The sequence below is a fragment of the Dermacentor albipictus genome, chromosome 9 (genome assembly GCF_038994185.2).
Source record: "Dermacentor albipictus isolate Rhodes 1998 colony chromosome 9, USDA_Dalb.pri_finalv2, whole genome shotgun sequence".
Lineage (NCBI taxonomy): Eukaryota > Metazoa > Arthropoda > Arachnida > Ixodida > Ixodidae > Dermacentor > Dermacentor albipictus.
This window is the reverse complement of record NC_091829.1, coordinates 119,667,478-119,689,655: the sequence shown is the minus strand read 5'-3', so window position 1 is coordinate 119,689,655 and position 22,178 is coordinate 119,667,478. Positions and strand designations below refer to the sequence as shown.

Here is a 22,178-nt window from a genome sequence, read left to right as displayed (position 1 = left end):
AAGAATCGACGTCGTAGACGGTCGTATGTGCGCGAGACGCCCAAGTGTCCAGCCAGGGGAGCGTCGTGAAGTTGTTGGAGGACAGTGGAACGCAGGTGCGATGGAATTACGAGTAGAAGGTCAAGGCCGTGTGGATCGAGATTGCGGCGGTATAATGTCCCCTCCTTAAGGAGAAACATCCGGAGAGAGGCTTCGCCAGGCGTTGACTCCAGATGGTCGATGAGGGCTCGTAATGAAGGATCGCGGCGTTGCTCGTTGCCGATTTCAAGCAACTGGGACACAGAGAAAACGCAAGCGATGGCGTCCGCATCAGTCGGTTTGTCGACGAGGTAGCGGGACAAACAATCGGCATCCTGGTGCAAGCGTCCCGTCTTATATACCACGGAGACGGTATATTCTTGCAGGCGTAATGCCCAGTGAGCGAGTTGTCCCATGGGGTCCTTGAGCGAGGATAGCCAGCAGAGCGCGTGGTGATCAGTGATGACAAGACAAGTATGGGCAAAACTTGGCAACAGCCCACACAAGAGCGAGGCACTCGCGCTCTGTGATTGAATAATTGCGCTCGGCGGGTGATAGAAGTCGGCTGGCGTAGGCTATAACGCGATCATGTCTACGCTGGCGTTGTGCTAACACTGCTCCTATGCCGCGGCCACTGGCATCAATTCGAACTTCCGTTGAAGCAGACGGGTCAAAGTGGGCCAGAATTGGAGGCGTGGTAAGGAGAGTAGTGAGCTGCGAAAAAGATGCGGCATGGTCAGGTCCCCAAGAAAATGAGGCGTCTTTCTTCAAGAGGTCGGTAAGGGGACGTGCGACGGTCGCAAAATCCTTCACAAAGCGTCGGAAATAAGAGCACAGCCCTACGAAACTACGAACGTCCTTGGTAGACTTCGGAACAGGAAAGTTCGTAATGGCGCAAATTTTGTCCGGATCAGGTCTCACGCCTCTGGCGCCCACGAGGTGTCCAAGGACGGTGATTTGGTGGCAAGCGAAGTGAGATTTTGACGAGTTCAGCTGGAGACCGGCGCGGCGGAACACGTCAAGAATCGCTGAAAGACGGTCTAGATGCGTGTCGAATGTGGGCGAATAAACGATGACGTCGTCCAGATAGCACAAACAGGTGGACCACTTGAACCCCTGAAGCAAAAAGTCCATCATTCGTTCGAAGGTGGCGGGCGCGTTACAGAGACCGAAAGGCATCACCTTGAACTGATAAAGGACGTCAGGGGTAACAAATGCAGTCTTCTCTCGGTCCATGTCGTCGATGGATATCTGCCAGTAGCCGGACCGTAAGTCGATAGAAGAAAAATAGGTGGCACCGTACAGGCGATCTAGAGCAAAGGGTACACGTCCCTTTTTGTGATTTTGTTCAGGTGGCGATAATCTACACAAAAACGCCACGTTCCATCCTTCTTTTTCACAAGTACGACGGGAGAAGCCCAGGGACTACAGGAAGGCTCGATTATGTCCTTTGCAAGCATCTTTTTGACTTCCTGTTGAATAACAGCTCGTTCTGACGCAGAAACACGACATGGACGTCGGTAATTAGGGTTAGCATCGCCAGTGTTTATGCGATAGGTCACGACGGACGTTTGACCTGAGGGTCGATTGTCAAAGTAAAAAAAATGTCGCGATAGCCTTCAAGAACGCGGCAAAGAGCTTCAGCTTGAGCAGGTGTAAGGTCGGAGCAAACCATCTTCTCAATGTCAACGTCAGTACCGTGCGATGACGTCACGGTATGGGCTGAGCTGTGACGATCTTCCACTGTGAATGGCTCGATCTCATCATCCTGCAAAGCGCTAATTATAGCCAATGAAATCCCCTGAGGCAGAACTGGCGGGGTTAGCGCGAAATTGACAAGGGGAAGGCAGGTGCGGTTTCCAGTAATTTTCAGTAGTGTGCGGCACGGTAGCACCATGTGTAAGCATAACGGCTGGAATAGGTGCGGCCACGTAATTGCCGTCAGGTACAGCTGGTGAGGACAAGTCGACGTGTGTCACAGATTGAGGTGGTAGGCGAATGAAATCCATGCAGCTCAAATCTGCGTGTCACCTCACATCTGCGTGTCACTTATGTAAATGAAAGATGCCTGTGTGCTACGCGCATGGCTCGCAGATAATGAACCGAACCATTTGTGCGCAGGGTGGATAGGCTCACTTTCATTTAACTCGCCCTCGTTCATTACAAATGCGAAGATACAATGGTATATACAAATGCTTGATAAAGGGCAAAAAAGTGTCACTGGAAAGAAAGTTCACTGCACTTATACACAAAACCACGCAGTAAGATATCTAAATATACGTATAAGTCTCCAATAAATCTACGTATGTAAGAAAAAGTCTCTGTATATAATGCGTGAAACAAGGCAAATAAACACGTAGCGCAATCACAGATTCACAGAATCCTAGATCCCGCCCCCATTTCATCCACTCCATCCGATGTATCGTGCGTGATGGAAGGCGGCGAGCTTGCTCCCCGCTTTTCTCCTTTGCGCACGCAAGACTGAGCCACCATCGTCGGCTCACCCATTCCACCCCCCTACTCTTTCACTCGCACATACAGCATGCGGCGCGCGGTCTCGACGTTATTGCCCTGAGACTTCATACGAAACACCAGGGTGACGGCGACAGCAGGAATGCGCCTGGAGTATTCATATAATTGCTATCACAATAATATAATAATAGCTATAGTATCCGGCAACCGAAGCGTGCCGTGGCCGATTACGTTCCGCAAAAGAAGTAACAAACTGTCACCATGCGACAATTCGCTGCGCAGCAACAATGTATCGTTTTTTCCTTTTGTGCGGCGGGGGCACCGAAATGAAGAAAAAAAAACGCAAAGGAGAGTATGTTGGCGACAATCCAATGCCTATATTGGGCACCTAATGTGGCTACCGAATGAATATCGAAGAAAACGTGAGACGCTTGGTCCACCGAGAACCATACGCATAGTGCTCGGTATTTTACACCGGCAAGACAACACTTTCCGGAGAGGCTGCGCTCAAGCGAACACGGTGTAACCCGTCAAGTCTTCACAGTGATGGCGGTGAGCGACCATTGTTTCTTTTTCTCGTCTGCTAGCCAGAAGGAGTCCAAAATTCTGCCAGGCGAAAATTCACTCGGCCAGAGAAAACCACACGCGCACCGATGTACACCGCGAGTTTCGGGGCAACATAGGAAAAACGCATGTGCTCTGGCTGGCTCTCCCAGCCCGCGGGTAGGGAGCGAGAATAAAAAAAAAATTAGGAGGCTCAATGTGTCCTCACGAATAAAAGTCAAAGTAGAAAAAAAACAAGAACGTAGTTACCCTGGTTGGGTTTAGTGTCTTGACATGGATGCTTTGGCGTAGGTGAAAAAAAAATGTTGATATTTTTTTATGCTACATGACAGCACAAATGAACCACCGCAACGCTTCGTCTCATCGTATCTCGTTACTTGTTTTGTCAAGTTGTCTGAAAGCGTGTTGATTTGGCTTGTCTCGTTGTATGTTCCGATATAAGACTTTAGAAATGTCAATGCCCCTTTGGCGTCAAATGTTTATAACAACATTAAGCCCACAAAGTTCCGGAATTGAAAACCTAAAGCACGACTTTGGATACATCAATGCACCTTTCGCATCAAAAGCTTATTAGAACTTTATACCCACAAAGTGTCAGAATTGAAATCCAAGCGCTCCCGATTCCGCGGCCTCAGCGAGATGCCGCGACGAGCCCGGCCGCAAGTTTGCGCTCAGATGGAGCTCCTTGCGTTACGATACTCCCGGTGCATGGGCGTTGCCGCGCAATCCAGCCCGATTTCGCCATGTTCACGCTAAAATGTTTTTTCGAGCGTGAAAAGGACATTCTAGACAAAAATCGAGCATGATTTCCGGCGCCGGGGGTTGTTTTGACCGGCGGCGCATGGACAGCACGAAAAAAACTCAGGGGGGGGGGGGGGGGCTGAAGCCCCATAAGCCCCCCACCCCCTGGCTACGCCCCTGATCGCAAGGGATACGTCTGCAACACGGAACGCATAAACCGCTCTTTTTTGGGGACCGACACATTCACATTGAAATCAACGACAACAGGGGTAGTGACATCGCAGCTAATTCACGCAAAATGAGTAGCCATGAACCTTACGGGACTATTAGTCATTGCATTTTTTGCTTGCTTACGGGGTATGAGCCATTGCTCACGGGGGTATGTGGCACTGATGATGACAGTTTTCGACATGCTGTTCTGTATGTTGTATGCGTGATTGGAAAGAATTTAAGCACTGTTCGCTTCACTTTGCTGAGTTCTTGTAGCCTCCACCTTACGGGGCTATGAGCCATTGCATTTCTTGCTTGCTTACGGGAGCATGAATGCTTATGGGGGATGAGCCATTGCTTATAGTTTTTGTTCACGGAGAACAAAAATGTACGGAACCCTAGCCATATACAGCTCTGCTGTAGAAAGACAACTTGGACCATTAAGCATGTGCCATTGCATGGGTTACGTGCCTAAACACACAGTTTGGAACACTGACCATGTGCAACTGGGCATGTCACGCTAACCCCCCGTATTATAGATCATCACTCTACTCAACACTCCACCTACAGATTCGCGAAAGCGGATGGCAGCAGGCCGTTCGAGAGAAGTGGTCACTGCAATGCATTGACACAACACCGCAATTCTTCACAATCATACGCGTCTGTTTGAGTCGAAGGACGGCGCTCTTTTCAACTCGGTGGAGTGGAGGAAGAACTTTGAGTCTAGGATGGTCTCAGAATGCGGGCTATAGGTAGGGTGAACATTATAGGTCAATCCTCCAGAGTGGGTATACATGTGCCTGGATGGACAAGCAGAATCAAAGGCAACAAGAAAAATGAAGAAGTAGGCTTCAGAGAATCAAATAGGTTGGCAGCAAAAGTGGCCGCTCATGGAGAAAGGTGTAAAGTGAACGGAAGGGCATTTGAGCGTTGAGCTGAACAGATATGAAGATGGGGGTTTAAAATATCAAAAAAGTCGGATACACACAAGTGCAGAAGTTAGGAACACGGTGTATCGCTAAACCCAGTCTCTAAAAAAAATTCGTCTGTAAAAACACAGGTGTTCGGATTCATCCTAATTACATGCACATTAAAGTTGTTTAACTCCTGCACACTCCTGCCTAAAGCCTGACATCCAGGCTGGCAGTATGTATTAAATAAAAATAAATAAATAAGGACTTGCCGGCGGCTAAGGCACACGCACTGTGTAATCTGAAAACATACTGCTTGTGGTTATGGCGATTCCTTCAACAATTGAACAATCTTCGTCGTCGTTTCTTCTGCAGCTGGTTTCAATCCCGCTCATCATGCCAGCGTTCCCATACTGCCCCTCGCTCTCGTGCCACTGCTCGTGCCTTCGTCATCATTTTCTTCCACAGCTGGTTCCGATGCCGCTCATCAGGCCAGCGTTCCCATACTGCCCCTCGCGCTCGTGCCACTGCTCGTGCCTTCGTCATCATTTTCTTCCACAGCTGGTTCCGATGCCGCTCATCATGCCAGCGTTCCCATACTGCCCCTCGCTCTCGTGCCACTGCTCGTGCCTTCATCATCATTTTCTTCCACAGCTGGTTCCGATGCCGCTCATCATGCCAGCGTTCCCATACTACCCCTCGCGCTCGTGCCACTGCTCGTGCCTTCGTCATCATTTTCTTCCACAGCTGGTTCCGATGCCGCTCATCATGCCAGCGTTCCCATACTGCCCCTCGCTCTCGTGCCACTGCTCGTGCCTTCATCATCATTTTCTTCCACAGCTGGTTCCGATGCCGCTCATCATGCCAGCGTTCCCATACTGCCCCTCGCGCTCGTGCCACTGCTCGTGCCTTCGTCATCATTTTCTTCCACAGCTGGTTCCGATGCCGCTCATCATGCCAGCGTTCCCATACTGCCCCTCGCTCTCGTGCCACTGCTCGTGCCTTCATCATCATTTTCTTCCACAGCTGGTTCCGATGCCGCTCATCATGCCAGCGTTCCCATACTGCCCCTCGCGCTCGTGCCACTGCTCGTGCCTTCGTCATCATTTTCTTCCACAGCTGGTTCCGATGCCGCTCATCAGGCCAGCGTTCCCATACTGCCCCTCGCGCTCGTGCCACTGCTCGTGCCTTCGTCATCATTTTCTTCCACAGCTGGTTCCGATGCCGCTCATCATGCCAGCGTTCCCATACTGCCCCTCGCTCTCGTGCCACTGCTCGTGCCTTCGTCATCATTTTCTTCCACAGCTGGTTCCGATGCCGCTCATCATGCCAGCGTTCCCATACTGCCCCTCGCGCTCGTGCCACTGCTCGTGCCTTCGTCATCATTTTCTTCCACAGCTGGTTCCGATGCCGCTCATCAGGCCAGCGTTCCCATACTGCCCCTCGCGCTCGTGCCACTGCTCGTGCCTTCGTCATCATTTTCTTCCACAGCTGGTCCGATGCCGCTCATCATGCCAGCGTTCCCATACTGCCCCTCGCTCTCGTGCCACTGCTCGTGCCTTCATCATCATTTTCTTCCACAGCTGGTTCCGATGCCGCTCATCATGCCAGCGTTCCCATACTGCCCCTCGCGCTCGTGCCACTGCTCGTGCCTTCGTCATCATTTTCTTCCACAGCTGGTTCCGATGCCGCTCATCAGGCCAGCGTTCCCATACTGCCCCTCGCGCTCGTGCCACTGCTCGTGCCTTCGTCATCATTTTCTTCCACAGCTGGTTCCGATGCCGCTCATCATGCCAGCGTTCCCATACTGCCCCTCGCTCTCGTGCCACTGCTCGTGCCTTCATCATCATTTTCTTCCACAGCTGGTTCCGATGCCGCTCATCATGCCAGCGTTCCCATACTGCCCCTCGCGCTCGTGCCACTGCTCGTGCCTTCGTCATCATTTTCTTCCACAGCTGGTTCCGATGCCGCTCATCAGGCCAGCGTTCCCATACTGCCCCTCGCGCTCGTGCCACTGCTCGTGCCTTCGTCATCATTTTCTTCCACAGCTGGTTCCGATGCCGCTCATCATGCCAGCGTTCCCATACTGCCCCTCGCTCTCGTGCCACTGCTCGTGCCTTCGTCATCATTTTCTTCCACAGCTGGTTCCGATGCCGCTCATCAGGCCAGCGTTCCCATACTGCCCCTCGCGCTCGTGCCACTGCTCGTGCCTTCGTCATCATTTTCTTCCACAGCTGGTCCGATGCCGCTCATCATGCCAGCGTTCCCATACTGCCCCTCGCTCTCGTGCCACTGCTCGTGCCTTCATCATCATTTTCTTCCACAGCTGGTTCCGGTGCCGCTCATCATGCCAGCAGTCCCGACTGTCCCTCGCGCTCGTGCCATTGCTCGTGCCTTCGTCGTTGTTTCCTTCAATAGCCGGCTCCGATGCCGCTTATCATGCCAGCATTCCCAAACTGCCCCTTGCGCTCGTGCAAATGCTCGCGCCTTCGTAATCGTTTTCTTTCCGATGCCGCTCATCATGCCAGCGTTCCCTACTGCTCTTCACGCTCGTGCCACTGCCCGCACCATTGTCGTTGTTTCCTTCAAAAGCTGGCTCTGATGCCGCTGATCATGCCAGCGTTCCCATACTGGCCCTCGCGCTCGTGCCACTGCTCGAATTTTCGTCATCGTTTTCGTCCACAGCTAGTTCCGATGCCGCTCATCATGCCAGCGTTCCCTACTGCTCCTCACGCTCGTGCCACTGCCCGCACCATTGTCGTTGTTTCCTTCAAAAGCTGGCTCTGATGCCGCTGATCATGCCAGCGTTCCCATACTGGCCCTCGCGCTCGTGCCACTGCTCGAATCTTCGTCATCGTTTTCGTCCACAGCTAGTTCCGATGCCACTCATCATGCCAGCGTTCCCTACTGCTCCTCACGCTCGTGCCACTGCCCGCACCATTGTCGTTGTTTCCTTCAAAAGCTGGCTCTGATGCCGCTGATCATGCCAGCGTTCCCATACTGGCCCTCGCGCTCGTGCCACTGCTCGAATCTTCGTCATCGTTTTCGTCCACAGCTAGTTCCGATGCCGCTCATCATGCCAGCGTTCCCTACTGCTCCTCACGCTCGTGCCACTGCCCGCACCATTGTCGTTGTTTCCTTCAAAAGCTGGCTCTGATGCCGCTGATCATGCCAGCGTTTCCATACTGGCCCTCGCGCTCGTGCCACTGCTCGAATCTTCGTCATCGTTTTCGTCCACAGCTAGTTCCGATGCCGCTCATCATGCCAGCGTTCCCTACTGCTCCTCACGCTCGTGCCACTGCCCGCACCATTGTCGTTGTTTCCTTCAAAAGCTGGCTCTGATGCCGCTGATCATGCCAGCGTTTCCATACTGGCCCTCGCGCTCGTGCCACTGCTCGAATCTTCGTCATCGTTTTCGTCCACAGCTAGTTCCGATGCCGCTCATCATGCCAGCGTTCCCTACTGCTCCTCACGCTCGTGCCACTGCCCGCACCATTGTCGTTGTTTCCTTCATAAGCTGGCTCTGATGCCGCTGATCATGCTAGCGTTCCCATACTGGCCCTCGCGCTCGTGCCACTGCTCGAATCTTCGTCATCGTTTTCGTCCACAGCTAGTTCCGATGCCGCTCATCATGCCAGCGTTCCCTACTGCTCCTCACGCTCGTGCCACTGCCCGCACCATTGTCGTTGTTTCCTTCAAAAGCTGGCTCTGATGCCGCTGATCATGCCAGCGTTCCCATACTGGCCCTCGCGCTCGTGCCACTGCTCGAATCTTCGTCATCGTTTTCGTCCACAGCTAGTTCCGATGCCGCTCATCATGCCAGCGTTCCCTACTGCTCCTCACGCTCGTGCCACTGCCCGCACCATTGTCGTTGTTTCCTTCAAAAGCTGGCTCTGATGCCGCTGATTATGCCAGCGTTCCGATACTGGCCCTCGCGCTCGTGCCCAGTGGCGTAGCTAGGTCGTCTGGCACCCGGGGCCCATAGGTCTTCTGTCACCCCCCCCCCCCCCTCCCCCTAGCCCGGGTGTAGTCGAGGAAGGCGTGGATATCAACAATGTCCATGTGTCTTCAGACGTATATGACACCCCCATTCCGCCCCACTGGCCCCTTGCACTCCCCCCCTCCCCCCTACCTCCCCGCCCCCCCCCCCCCCGTTGCTACGCCACTGCTCGTGCCACTGCTCGAATCTCCGTCATCGTTTTCTTCCACTGCTAGTAGGGGGCCTAGAACAGAGGTCTGGGGATTGCCTGAACGCACGGGTGCCTCAGGGGAATCGGTATCATTAGTAAAAACAAACTCCGTGCGGTTAGAAAGAAATTACGCTCCCTATACTGGAGCAACAGCGAGTCAATACGTATGCGGTGTATTTTTCTGAGAAGCAACTGATAGCTAGCCTTATCGAATGTTTTCGCAAAGTATAGGAAGATGCAGTCAATTGCCAGAAACGTGCCAAACGTTGTAGCTCGGCCTGCTTCTTACGTAATTTGTCGAGGGATCAAATATATGTATAATAACTGGATTGCCATTGACAAATATGCTGAAAACGAATTCCTGGGTGCTGCGCACTGTCAAGACAAGTAAAATACGTATTTTTTCATAAACATGTATTCGTGCGTCCCAAAAATTGTGCCATTAACTGATATCAATACTTCCACGTGTTTTTATCTATTTATTAAGTAAAAAAATATCACACGAATTTTAGAACTATGTCAGTTCGAAACCAGCAAAGCAGTGCATGTCGCTGATATGATAAATGTATAGGCCGGGAAATGAACGAATTGAGGACAAAGATTTTGATGAAACATTGTCATTCAAGGACCTTGTTTACATTTTTGTACATATGCAACGGCCAGTGAAAAATATCAATGACACTGTCCTTCGTTCTAATATATTGCGCAGGAGCAGCTGTCACCGGTCGTGTATTGTAATTGCACCGAAATTATAGTCGCAAGAGAGGTCACATGTAAAAAGCAGGAGTTCTGCAAAATATACATTAGAAATGCGAAGATACAATGGAATACACATATTTGAAGATAAAGCTTAATAAAGAGCAGGAAGTGTCACTGGAAACAAAGTTCACTGCACGTATCCACAAAACCCCGCAACAAGATATTTAAATATATGTATAAGTCTGCAATAAATCTACGTATGTATTCGAAAATCTCTGTATACGGGTGTCTCAGCTAATTTTAGCCAGAGTTTAAAAATATGCCGATGCACTCTAAGATGACGCGACCAAATGCATGTTGCTCACTTTTGTATGTAGTGTCCACGCTTATTTTTGTATTTTACTTTAGATTTTTAGTCAAGAACAATTAACCAACTTCTGAAGTAACGAAGCTAGGAAAAAATTCCAATTGGAAAGTTGCAGAGTGGCTTGCAAAACGTCAGAATTAACAGTTTCTGTCTTTCTATGTATTAAACATTAGCGTGTTTCAGCTTACTGATGATGCCCGCAAAATACAAAGCACCACGTGATCTGCCCGCTTGCACGTCGTGACTGCACTGCTCCCAAACGTTTCGCGCAAGCCATTGGCGCGCTGCCGCTCAAACGGCGACAGGGCAGCGACGTAGGCGTTGTCTGTGCCATTTACGCCAGCGATATGCTCCCCTCGTGACAGTTCGTTATAGACGAGGTAACCTAAAGTTTGCCCGCGCGGCACCAGCGCCGAATGCTCCCCTAGCAGACCGATGGAAGTTTGGAGGGTCGTCGCTGCGCTAGCGCGCGCCTGTGTTCTGTACGGCGGGAGCGCTCGTGCGCGTGGTTTTTGCGATGCCGAGTGCGACCTCATCAGCCAGGAAAGGTAGCACGCAATACTGATGTGTTGTTGATTGCCACAGCAGCCTCGAAAACACGAAAGGTCGTACGCCGCCCGCGTGAAGTTCTACAAATTTCCTGGGAAGTGGTACGAGAAGGACAGACGACAAGCATGGATAACTGCAGTGCGCCGAGTCAAGTAAGTCTCATACTTTCGCATTCGCGTGTAATATATTGAAAGCGGAATAGTCATATGCCTGTTTTTAGTGCACGGCTGTTTGTTTAGTTGTGTCGCGTTGTTGAATTGTGGTGGCATCCACCGTTTGTTAGCGGTAAATGCAGGCGTGTTGCGCCGCTAAGCTCTACGACGCGTGCTCGATTCCCAGTCACGGCCGCCGCATTTCGATAGGGGCAAAATGCAAGAACAGCCTTGTTACCGTGTGCTTTGATTTTTGTGCAGGTTAAAGAACCCCCAGAGGTTAAAATTATTCCTGAGACTCCCCATTACAGCCGGCCTCATAATGATTTCGTGGTTTTGGCATGGTTTTGGCACTTAGAACCCCCGAATTTATTTGATTGCACTGTGCCTTCCCTCGCGATCGGCATGGACGAGCTCAAGAGAATTATTTCCCTTTTCCAAACGCTGCAACTTAAATTACTAGTTGTGCAGGTAACGAAAGGAGCCGCGCGCTCCTTTTGTGTGGTAGCAGACCGTATTTAATGCAAGCCGCGTCGGGAACCGCGTCGGCGTGCGTCGGGAAGCGGCAGATCGGAAAGCAGCCGCTCGAGACGTGCGCGTTATGTTTGTTGTTTGCCCATGCTTTCGAAGTATCTAAGTGTGCAAGTATCATAACTTGTAGTGGTACCACTCTTGTAGAATAATATATGCACACAATCACAGGAACGTTACCTTTGCAAACATATTATTGGGAGTAATTTAATCCCCACAACAAATAGGCACACATACTGTTTCATTCATATGCGATGCAGATGGAAGCGGCGCCAAACAGACCAGTGGCAATCACAACAGTCTTCTCAGCAGTCAGCACCACCGGGACATGTGCTTTCCTACTGCAGCGACGCAGCTCTTGAGCAGCGGCAAGACACGTGTGAAACAGACTCCAGAACATGCCTTTGTGAAGTGACAGAACCGTCAGGAAGCAGCGCAATGGATCTGCAGTCATTGAGTAGTATGACAACAGAAGTTCCTGCTGCCAGTGTGATTTATGTTGTAATTGAAATAAAAGTGGCTAAATTTCTGAACATGGTGCGCACCTCTAACTCGACGTCGTCTACGATCTTGTCGGACACCTGTGACACGCACTTGGCTTTCACTATCACATCACCGTCCACAATTTGTGCAACGCCGTACACGTTCGGAAGCAGACGCTCCCCTATCGTGAGGTTGCCGCCACGAAAAAAAGCTGTCGGCGTCGGCAGCCTTCTTGAAACCGCACGGCAATCTTTGCATGGCCGTTGCGCAAGCAGGCGATCTGCTGCCGTCGAAAACGGAACGCCGTGAGCACGAGCAGCGAAGAAAAGCGCGGACAACACAATGTAAACAAAGCGGAGACTGCGCCACGGCGCGACCGCGCGGCTGGACGCTTCCACATTGGGGGCGCTGTCAGGAGGCGCAGTAGCGCCGCCTGGCCATGGTTTTCTCGTCTATAGCGATAAGCAGACGCAGCGGTTACCGCTTGTGCTGCCGGAAGCAACAAGTCCGTCATTTCGCGATAGCTGTAAGCAAGTCGAACATCACTAAAAAAAAACCCAGTTTTCAGAAGGCTGAAAATGGTAGAGTAAGAGTATCCTAAATGGCCAGAAGCCGTCTTTCACGGAATTTCCGTTTATTTTTCATGCGCCTTCACAGAAAGTGCTCGAAGAGGCCACCTTCTGCAGCGATACAACACTGGCATCTTTTGAGAAGGCTTGCTGTTGCTTCCTTGAGCACCTTCGGTGAAATGCTGTCATCATCAGCCTGGTTACGCCCACTGCAGGGCAAAGGCCTCTCCAATACTTCTCCAACAACCCCGGTCATGTACTAATTGTGGCCATGCTGTCCCTGCAAACTTCTTAATCTCATCCGCCCACCTAACTTTGTGCCGCCCCCTGCTACGCTTCCCTTCCCTTGGGATCCAGTCCGTAACCCTCAATGACCATCGGTCATCTTCCCTCCTCATTACATGGCCTGCCCATGCCTTGATTTCAACTGAGATGTCATTAACTCGCGTTTGTTCCCTCACCCAATCTGCTCTTTTCTTATCCCTTAACGTTACACCTATCATTCTTCTTCGTGTTCATATAGGAGGTTGTGGCCAAGTACTGCACCAGGGTGGCCAATCCTGCTCTGATGAGGGAGTGCGTTACCGGTTCTGGTCACCAGGATCAGGCCACACTCCAGGCCTGTTTGTGCAATTTTATCAACACGCGATTTTTTTTAATCCGGTGGAAAATTGCCGGCACCGGGATTCGAACCACGGACCTCTTACACGCGAGGCGGGTGTTCTACCTCTACGCCACCGCTGCGTTTTGCTGTGGCAGACTTCAATTATCTTCTCCTGTAAGGCTTCTGGAGTCGTCGTTTGCGTCGTGTATACGTGATCCTTAATATAACCCCACAAGATAAAGTCAAGAGTGTTGAGGTCAGGTGATATTGCCGGCCACAGGACAGGCCCGTTTCTCCCTATCGATTGTCCTGGGAGGGTAACATCAAGCAGTGGTCGCGCTTGACTGCAGGTGTGGGCTGGGGCTCCGTCGCACTGATACCACATTGCGTCAAGCCGGGCTAGTGGCATGTTGCAGCAGAAGTCTTCAACCGGCCCTTTGAGGAACTCGCTTACATACCTCTTGCCGGTCAGAGTGTTATTAAAAAACACTGGGCCAATGACTGTGCTGTCATATATTCCGCACCAAACATTAAAAGACCATTGATATTGGTGGCTGGACCTTCCTACCCAGTGGGGATTTTGATCACTCCAATAGTGTGCGTTTTGAATGTTTACTTGGGAATTTCGAGAAAAGTTCGCCATGTCAGTCCAGAGTGCCTTGCTGAGAAAGTAAGAATCCTGCTCCTCCTGAATCAAAATCCAATTCGCAAAGTCGAGTCTCTTTTGGAAATCCCATGACTCCAGGCATTGATGCAACTGTAGATGATAGGGGTGCAGTACAGCTGTTTTTTTAAGCCGCCGAGCACTTGCGTTAGACAAACCAAGCTGCGCGCTCACACTTGGTGTGTGGCTAATCCACACGCTAGCAAGCGTGTGGATTAGCCGACATGAAAGACAAAACGTTGGAGCGAACCTTCTTGTTTATGACTGAAGCACTCTGCCTCTTTCTTGTGAAGCTTCTGGTCTGCTTTAACAAATCGTAGGTGTTGAATAGTTCAATATTGTCATCGGGGTCGGTCGCGTACCGGCGTGCCAGCTTCGAAATATTCTTGCAGCCTACCGTCTCTGTCCGCCTGCAGCTCCTAGGGCAAGGATCATGTCTGTTTTTTCCTCATTGGAAAAGGGCATCACGAAATTGCTCGCACTTTAACAGCCTATGCACGATAGTCTGTTTATTGCTATCTGGGACTACCACCTACCACCACCACGACGTCCGTCAGTCGCTTTACGCAGCGCGAGCGATAACGGTTAATTGTTAGCTTAAATCGAACAGCCAACTCTTGCGTCACTGCCCTGTCGCTTTTTAAGAGGCAGCGCACCTATGGCTGTTTGTGCGCAGAACGCTTGGAAGCAATGCAATCACGACGCGCAAGCGGGCATGACACGTTGTGTTTCTTTTTGTATTTCGCGGGCATCCGTAGTAAGCTGAAAAACACTGCTACTTAATAGATAGAAAAACAAACTGTTTATTCGGCCGTTTTGCAAACCGCTCTGCAACTTTCTAATTGGAATTTTTTCCTAGTTCGTTGCTACTAAAGTTGGTTAATTAATCTTGACTAATTATCTAATTAAACAAAATACAAAATGCAGCATGACACACTGCATAGAAAAGTGAGCAACATGCATTTGGTCGTGTCGTCTTAGAGTGCATCGCCACATTTTTAAACTCTGGCTAAAGTTCGATGAAACACCCTATATAGTGCGTCAAACAAGGCAAATAAACATGTTGCGCAATCACAGATTCATAAACCACAGATTCGTAAGGCCCGCCCCTCCCTCAACTCGCTACGATGCCTCGCGCCCGACGGAAGGCGGCGCGCTTCCTCCCCGCTTTTCTCCGTTGCGCACACAAGACTGACCCACCATCGACTCACCCCCTCACCATAACGCTTTCACTCGCACATAAGGCATGCGGCGCACCTTGACGATATTATCGCCCTTGGACTTCATACGGAACATGACCGCGAAGACAGGAATGCGCTTTGAGTGTCCACATAATTGCTATAGCAATAATATGATAAGAGTATCCGGCAACTGAAGACATCCGTGGCCGATTACTTTTCGCAAAAGAAAAAGTAACAAAATTGAACTTTCACCATGCGACAATTCTCTGCGCTGCAACAACGTCTTTTTTTTTCTTTTGTGGGGTGAGGGAACCGAAATGAAAAAAAAAAACACACGCATAAGAAAGCATGTTGGCCACAATCGAATGCCTACTTTGGGCACCTCATGTGGCTACCGAAGGAATATCGAAGAAAACGTCAGACCCTTGGTCCACAGAGAACCATCTGGATGTTACTCGTTATCCTACACTGGCGAGACAAAATACTTTTTGGAGAGGTTGCGATAACATTGAAATGAAGGTGACCCCCTTGAGCGAACGCGTAGCAATCCGTCGAGTCCCCACGGTAGTGATAGCGGCGAGTGGCCATTGCTTCTTTTTCTCGTCTGATAGCCAGAGAGCGTCCAAAGCTTGGCGAGGCGAAAATCCACTCGGCCAGAGAAAAACGAACGTGCACCGATGTGCGCCGCGCGGTTGTCAGTGCAGCACGTGAAAAACGCATGCCCTCTGGCCGGCTCTGGCAGCCTGCGGGCAGTGAGAACAAGAAAATTGAAGAGGCTCAATGTGTCCTCGCGAATAAATATCAAAGTAGAAAAAATAAATAAGAACGTAGTTACCTTTGCTGGCTTTAGTGTCCTGACATGGATGGTGTGGCGCAGGTGAAGAAAATGTTGATATTCTTTTCTGTGACATGACGGCACAAATGAACCATCACAACGCTTCGTCTCATCGGACCTCGCTGCGTGCTTTCTAAACATGTCTGATACTGTGTTGCTTTAGCTTGTCTCGTTCTATGGTGCGATGTACGACTTTAGAAAAGTCAGTGCACCTTTGGCGTCACATGTTTATAAGAACAATAGACCCACAAAGATCCGGAATCGAAAACCTAAAGCGCGACTTTGGAAATGTCAATGAGCCTTTCGCATCAAAAGATTATGTGATCTTGATACCCATAAAATTTCGGAATTGAAATCCATGCGCTCCGTAGATTGCGCGGCATCCGCGAGATGCCGCGATAAGCCCGCTCACCATCAAAACGCCCTTGAAACTTTGCGCTCCGATGGGGCTCTTTGGGCGTTACGTGACTCCAGGCGCATGGGCGTTGCCACGAAATCCAGCCCGAGTTCAGAATCTTCCCGCCGAAATGCCTTTTCGAGCGTGAAAAATACATTTTAGACAAAATCCAGAATGATTTCCGGCACCGGAGGCTGTTTTGGTCGGCAGTACATGACAGCACTAAACAATTTCGGGGCGGGGGTGAAGTCCCATAAGCTCCTCCGCCCGCATCCCCCTGGCTACGCCCCTGGGCAATAGCTACGGGGCTTATGCACATAGAGTTACTATACTGACTCTAGAGGACAAGCTACCCATAGGGCCCATGCATTAAAATCGGGAACCTCAAGAGCGCCGCCATGTTGCTACGCGCCGAGGTTGCCAGCTCCTGAGACGCTTGCTAGACTTGGTGACACTAGTCAGTTTTAATCCGGCAACAGTAGCAGCGTAGCAGCATGGCGTCTCGCTTGTGCAGTCGTGATGTGTGCGTGCAGCAGGTGTGTGTTAGGGTTTTATAAGTTGGTTCTTTATTCTGTGTTGCGGGACGGTGTGGGTGTGGTCCATGTTGGCCGTACAGGTGGCAGTTATGCAACCGAGGGATGATCCTGTTGAAGTTTCCGGCGGTATGCGGTTTTCAGCGGTCACGCCTGTTGCAGGAGTGTCACTCGACGAGGTTACGAGCTCGAAGCTGTGGTCAGATTCCTCGTTGGTGTTCCGTAATTCTCTTCGCACGTGCGCGGTATGTTGCAAAAGCCGCTTTCGCGATCTATCGTCGCGACGATAGATCGGGTTTTTTCATTTTAAGTACTGACACAGCTGTAGGGCACATGTAACCGACAAACGGAAGTCTCAGGAGAGCGCCTGAGATTATAATAAAGCAGGCGGTGCAGGAACTGCAGGGCACCCAAGGGACAGTGGGGGGATCAAAGCTCGAAGCAGAACGTTACATAGGTTGGTGCCGCCGAGGCAGGTGTGTGCCAGGGAGTGTTCGCACGGACAGCTCCCCTGGCACGCGCAGCAGTGCCTCGCAAGGTCGAGATACTTTAAAGGCACCCGCGCCCATGATCTTTCTTTTGCCTCGGTGCAGGGAGCAAGATTAACCAAAATAATATGGAGGGCGAATGCCTCATGACAAATGTAGCTCGCGTCGCCTGGCGTGTGTAGTAATTTCAGAGTTCATTGTACGAACTTTATGCATAATACGCTTTGTTACGGTACCTTAACGGAATGGGTCTAGAGGACGGTGTTGGTACATTTTTTCGTACCGCCCTAATCCTATACCCCCACTACAAACACACACACATACCCCCTTTTTTATGTATACATACAATTCCTTGCCATGACGGATCATAGCCTCCTTTATTTTTGAAAAATAGAGGAGGCTATGGACCGATTGACCAGTTCAAGTTGTCAACTTGTCAGTAACTGTCATAGGAATCACTGTAATAAACACAATTCCACGATCAGATTGTTTACTTTCATATTTTGTTGTAACACTTGAGGACTACATAGAACTTTATTTTGTATATGTGAGAGAAGTATGTGGATATCACGAGCTTAAGCCAATGTGTGATACAGACAAAGCAGCTGCTACAACGTGAACTGCATTGAGGGCCACACAACACATACGTAATTAAAGGTGCAAAATATAGGGGGAAGCTTCAAAATACGCTCTGTAGCACTGCAAAGTATAACATATATTGTATGTGTACAATAAATGTTAAAAAATACAATGCATCAATGTCCCATTTGCCTTCAAGTTTATTATGAAGTTCAAGTTTACTGAAGTTTATTATGAGCATATGTACAACAGGAATCTACTGACACACCCGCAGTCAAGGTGGCTGTTCGAGGTGTGCTGGCTGCCTCAGTGTAAGAAAAAGAAATTGGGTAAAAGTCGACACCAGTGCCACTGCTTCTTGCCTCTGACCTGCACGTGCCTCTGCGGCATCTTTGTGCACAAGTGTGCTGGCGTGGCGAGGCGTAGGAGTCATTCGAGAGAAAGAGTATTGTTTACATGGAAAAGTGGCTGTTCACATTGCCTGTCACTTTCCCTCAAATGTTTCCTTGGCGACTAGGGTGACACACCCGCAGTCAAGGTGGCTGTTCGAGGTGTGCTGGCTGCCTAAATGAAATAAAAAGAAATTAGATGAATGTCAATACCAGTGCTATTGCTTATTGCCTCTTACCTGCATTTGGCTCCACGGCCTCTTGGCTTGCGGAGTCTGTATGAGGGAGCTGCTGTGGCTAGGCGTAGGCATTGTCTAAGCAAAAAGAAAAGGCCATTTAAATGGGGAATTATGGAAATAAATGCAGTTGTTATGTCTGCTTCTTGCACTCTTCTTGCCTAAATGTTTTCAAACATAGTGTCCAGAACACACCAGCACTTTGACTGCTTCTGCTTTTTACCTGCAGGTGTTGCTGCGAGATCCTTAGTATGGCTGCGTGCAGCATTGTAACATTTGGTGGAGGCATTTGAAGTGGTAGCCAAGAATAGAAAGAATCATCCTTGTCTGCACGAATGCTTTCAATTTCTAAATGCAGTGGTAACTATCACTATTGGTGCAAGGCCCCCCCACATCTATGTGGCAAGTGCCATAGCTCGAAACTGAATTGTTCCTTTAGTGTTTCACAAGGCATCTGATATGTCCACATTAGATGTGATGTGTTTGTTTTTATTTATCCCAGTGTGGAGAGAGCATCATTAAATGTTTTTTTTTTATTTTTGCGTGTCTTGTTTTTTGGTTTATTTCTGAATTTATCATGATGCTGAAGTGACTTATGTAATGGCAATCAGCTCTTGTTTAGCAGAAAAACAATGCATTTCCTGACCCACTGTTTGACATCCCCTCACTCGCATAATTTTGCAGAGTATTCTACCTATATTGACTTGCTTGACCTCCACTAAAGAGTCTTGCATTTTCAAATACGACTCTTTCCTTGAAATCATTCGACACTTCTCACAATTTCTGTACCTTGGGCTTCTGATACTCTGCAGTCACCATTTTTGCTTGTTTCTGACTAGAAATATCTTCTTTAATTTAGAGCTTAAATTTTACTTTTGGAACACATGGAAGGGCTTGCCATTGCATATCTGCATAAAAGGGAAACGTGTGGTATTCGGGATTATGTCAGTATTGCATATGTGCCTGTTGTCTAAAATAATTGAATTTTGAAAATGCTTGCAGGGGCCTGATGTGCATATCTGCAGTTTATGGATACATGTAAAAGACTCAGCATCAAGTGCAAGTGAACGGTCCCACAGGCGCGGAGTCGATCATGCAAATTGATTCGCTGCACACATTTGTGACCAGAAAATATATTCCACATGAAATGGCATGCAAGGAAGTGTTGGAAACATTACACAGTTAATAAAACGCCTACGCTATCAATATGTGGGTTGATGCACTCGTTATGCAAAACGGAGGTGAGGCGTGCAGACAGGACACGAGAGTAGAGTATTTACAAGCAAACAACACAAGCGCCGCCCACTTCTCTACTCTTGTGTCCTGTCTGCACGCCTCACCTCTGTTTTGCATAATGAATCCTTACCAACTAGCTCAGCTTTCTGTCGTTCTAAGTCTCGATGCACTCGATTTCGTCCGCATTATAGGCACTCGCCTCTTGATTACTTCGTGGCACAGAAATATTCGGCATCAGGCTGTTTTTCTGCTGTGGCCTTTGTAGAAGCATGATTGTTCAAAGTGCAACAATTAAACAGATTCTTTGAGTTGCTTGTGGCTTCGCCAGTACAATTCCGGTGCGCTGGTCTGCCTGTCCAGCAATTTCCTACTGAAGGGAAACCTGCAAATAAAAACCCCGCTCCGCATGCATAAAAATGCACTAATGTGACGCTTCTCAAACGATTGTGATGCACCACAAGAGCCGCCTACTCGCGTGACACTCTCAACAAAGAGATACATTCGTTTACTTACATGTGAAGGTATATGCCAGAGCACTTCGGGGCTTCGGTGGCACATAAGGCACGAACGAGTGTGTCATAGCGTCCGATGTCGACGCGCGATCGCATGTCAAACCTAAACTATACGAAACTACTATGCAACCAAAAAACAGATTCGAAACCGAAATTCGTGTCATCCTTTATTGCATGAATGCGTACATCGTGATTTACATAAGTCATGGACTTAGCGATCGCTTTCTGTAAATTTAATATAACGTTCCACCTTCATAAAGCCATCAGGTATGCGTTTTTAGATGACAAAGCATTAAGTGACCTGTACTTGTTTTCAGCTCTTTCAATAGTAATTGCGCTGGCCACATTGACCAGTAGCAACAGGGCGGCGCCCTAGAGGTTCCCACTTTTCCGGCCCAGCTTTTCCTCTAGAGTTGTTCTACTAACTCTATGCTTATGCATGTCGCCATACTTATGAAGATGAATTACATTTGCTATGTTTCAGTCTTCTGGCAGATAGCTATCCTAAATCAATGTAGTAAAAATACAACGTAATATGATATAACTATATTCTTTTGTATTGTGAAAGAACTTACAGTTAATTGTGTCAATACCACACGAGGTCGACGGATTCAGTTTATTAATGATAGCCGCTATACCGGCCGTCTCAGAAGTAATGATATCCATAGGAAAATTGCCAAAATCGTGTGTGTACGGATAATGAATAAGGCTAGAGTCAGAGAAAAAGTGAACAAACGTTTCGTTAAGGAAGGAGGCACCGAGATGCTTCGGGTCTGGATCACCAGGCTCGTCAACGAGACGTATGGCTGTTTCATTTTTTGGCTTTACTGCGCTCGTAAACTGCTTCGAATTGGTTCTTAACATAGATAGAAGCGTAGCATGAAAGAAATTGAATTTATCAACGTTCAGGGCGTTAGCATACAATGTGGCAGCTATATTATAGGCAGCTCAGCCTTACGTAGAAGGATCGACATTTGGGCGAGTTGGTACTGGTTGAACATCTTGAAGGGGCAGCGCAATAAGACGAAAACAGAAGGCAGGAACACACAAGTCCTGTGTCCTGCGTCCTGTCCTCTGTGTTCCTGCCTTCTGTTTTCGTCTTATTGCGCTGCCCCTTCAAGATGTTCAGTCCTTCGTGATGCCCAAGGGCGAGCTTCCCAAAAAGAAACATATACGAGGCTCCGGAAGGGGCGCCGAGCAGCTGATCAGGGGCGCATGCGCAGCTCCTTGGCTCTTTGTGTTTTCCCCCTTTCTCTACTTTGCTATCACTTTATCTCCCCCTGCCCTCTCTCCCAAGCGTAGGATAGCAAACCGGATCTTACCGTCTGGTTAACCTCCCCGCCTTTCCCCTTTCTTCTATCTCTGTCTCTCTCTGCCTTTATTTTCCCCTTACTCCCATTTTACACCATTTCAAGTTAACTGGAGGGAAAACGTGGGGTACGTCAGTACGCGCGATGCTACAGCTGCACCGTATTCTCGGGTATCTGAGGTACAGCTTACCTGTGTTGAACAGTACCTGCAAAAGTAACATCCGCACAATCGAGAGTGCACAGGTGCAGGCACTCAGGGTTTGCCTTGGATTGTGGCGCTGCACGTCGACACCGCAGATAATTACGTTAGCTCAAGATTACCCAGTCACAACTGATATGACATTGGAAGTGCTCAGAGCCCACACAACGCACGTTGCCCGGAATTCTACGAACTTAATCGCGGCAGGGTATATATCGGCCAGACAGGCCGTCGCATCGACGATAGGGCAAGGGAATACGAGTTGTTTGTCGAGAATAAGATTAATATACATTTGCATATGCACTGCGATTCCCGCACGTATGAGCCACATTTTTTCCATGTCCGCATTCTTGGTAAACGCAAAGATTACTTTGCACGGAAATTAATGGAGACCTATTTCATCAACATGAAACGCGACGTCTGCGTCAGCGATACGTGTGTGGCTTTACGCAGCTGAGAACGACAGTTTCTGCGCTGTATGATTGGATAACGATGCAAACTTTCTCTGAGTATTGTGCGCAAACGTTCGGGCGCACTTGGCCACTTTCTCCTTCAAATG

The 22,178-nt window shown here is 49.3% G+C and overlaps 1 protein-coding gene and 1 long non-coding RNA gene across 3 annotated transcripts in view; one reads left to right on the top strand and one right to left on the bottom strand.

The window, feature by feature from the left end:
• The window catches only part of LOC135911246 (uncharacterized), a 104,175-nt gene that overhangs the window by 7,806 nt on the left and 74,191 nt on the right, over positions 1-22,178 (top strand). The window lies entirely within an intron of this gene.
• LOC135911245 (uncharacterized) lies at positions 17,920-20,539 on the bottom strand. Its single transcript, XR_011508455.1, has 3 exons — positions 20,112-20,539; positions 18,366-19,980; positions 17,920-18,301 (listed from the first exon to the last, which is right to left on the bottom strand). It is a non-coding gene; the product is annotated as an uncharacterized lncRNA (long non-coding RNA).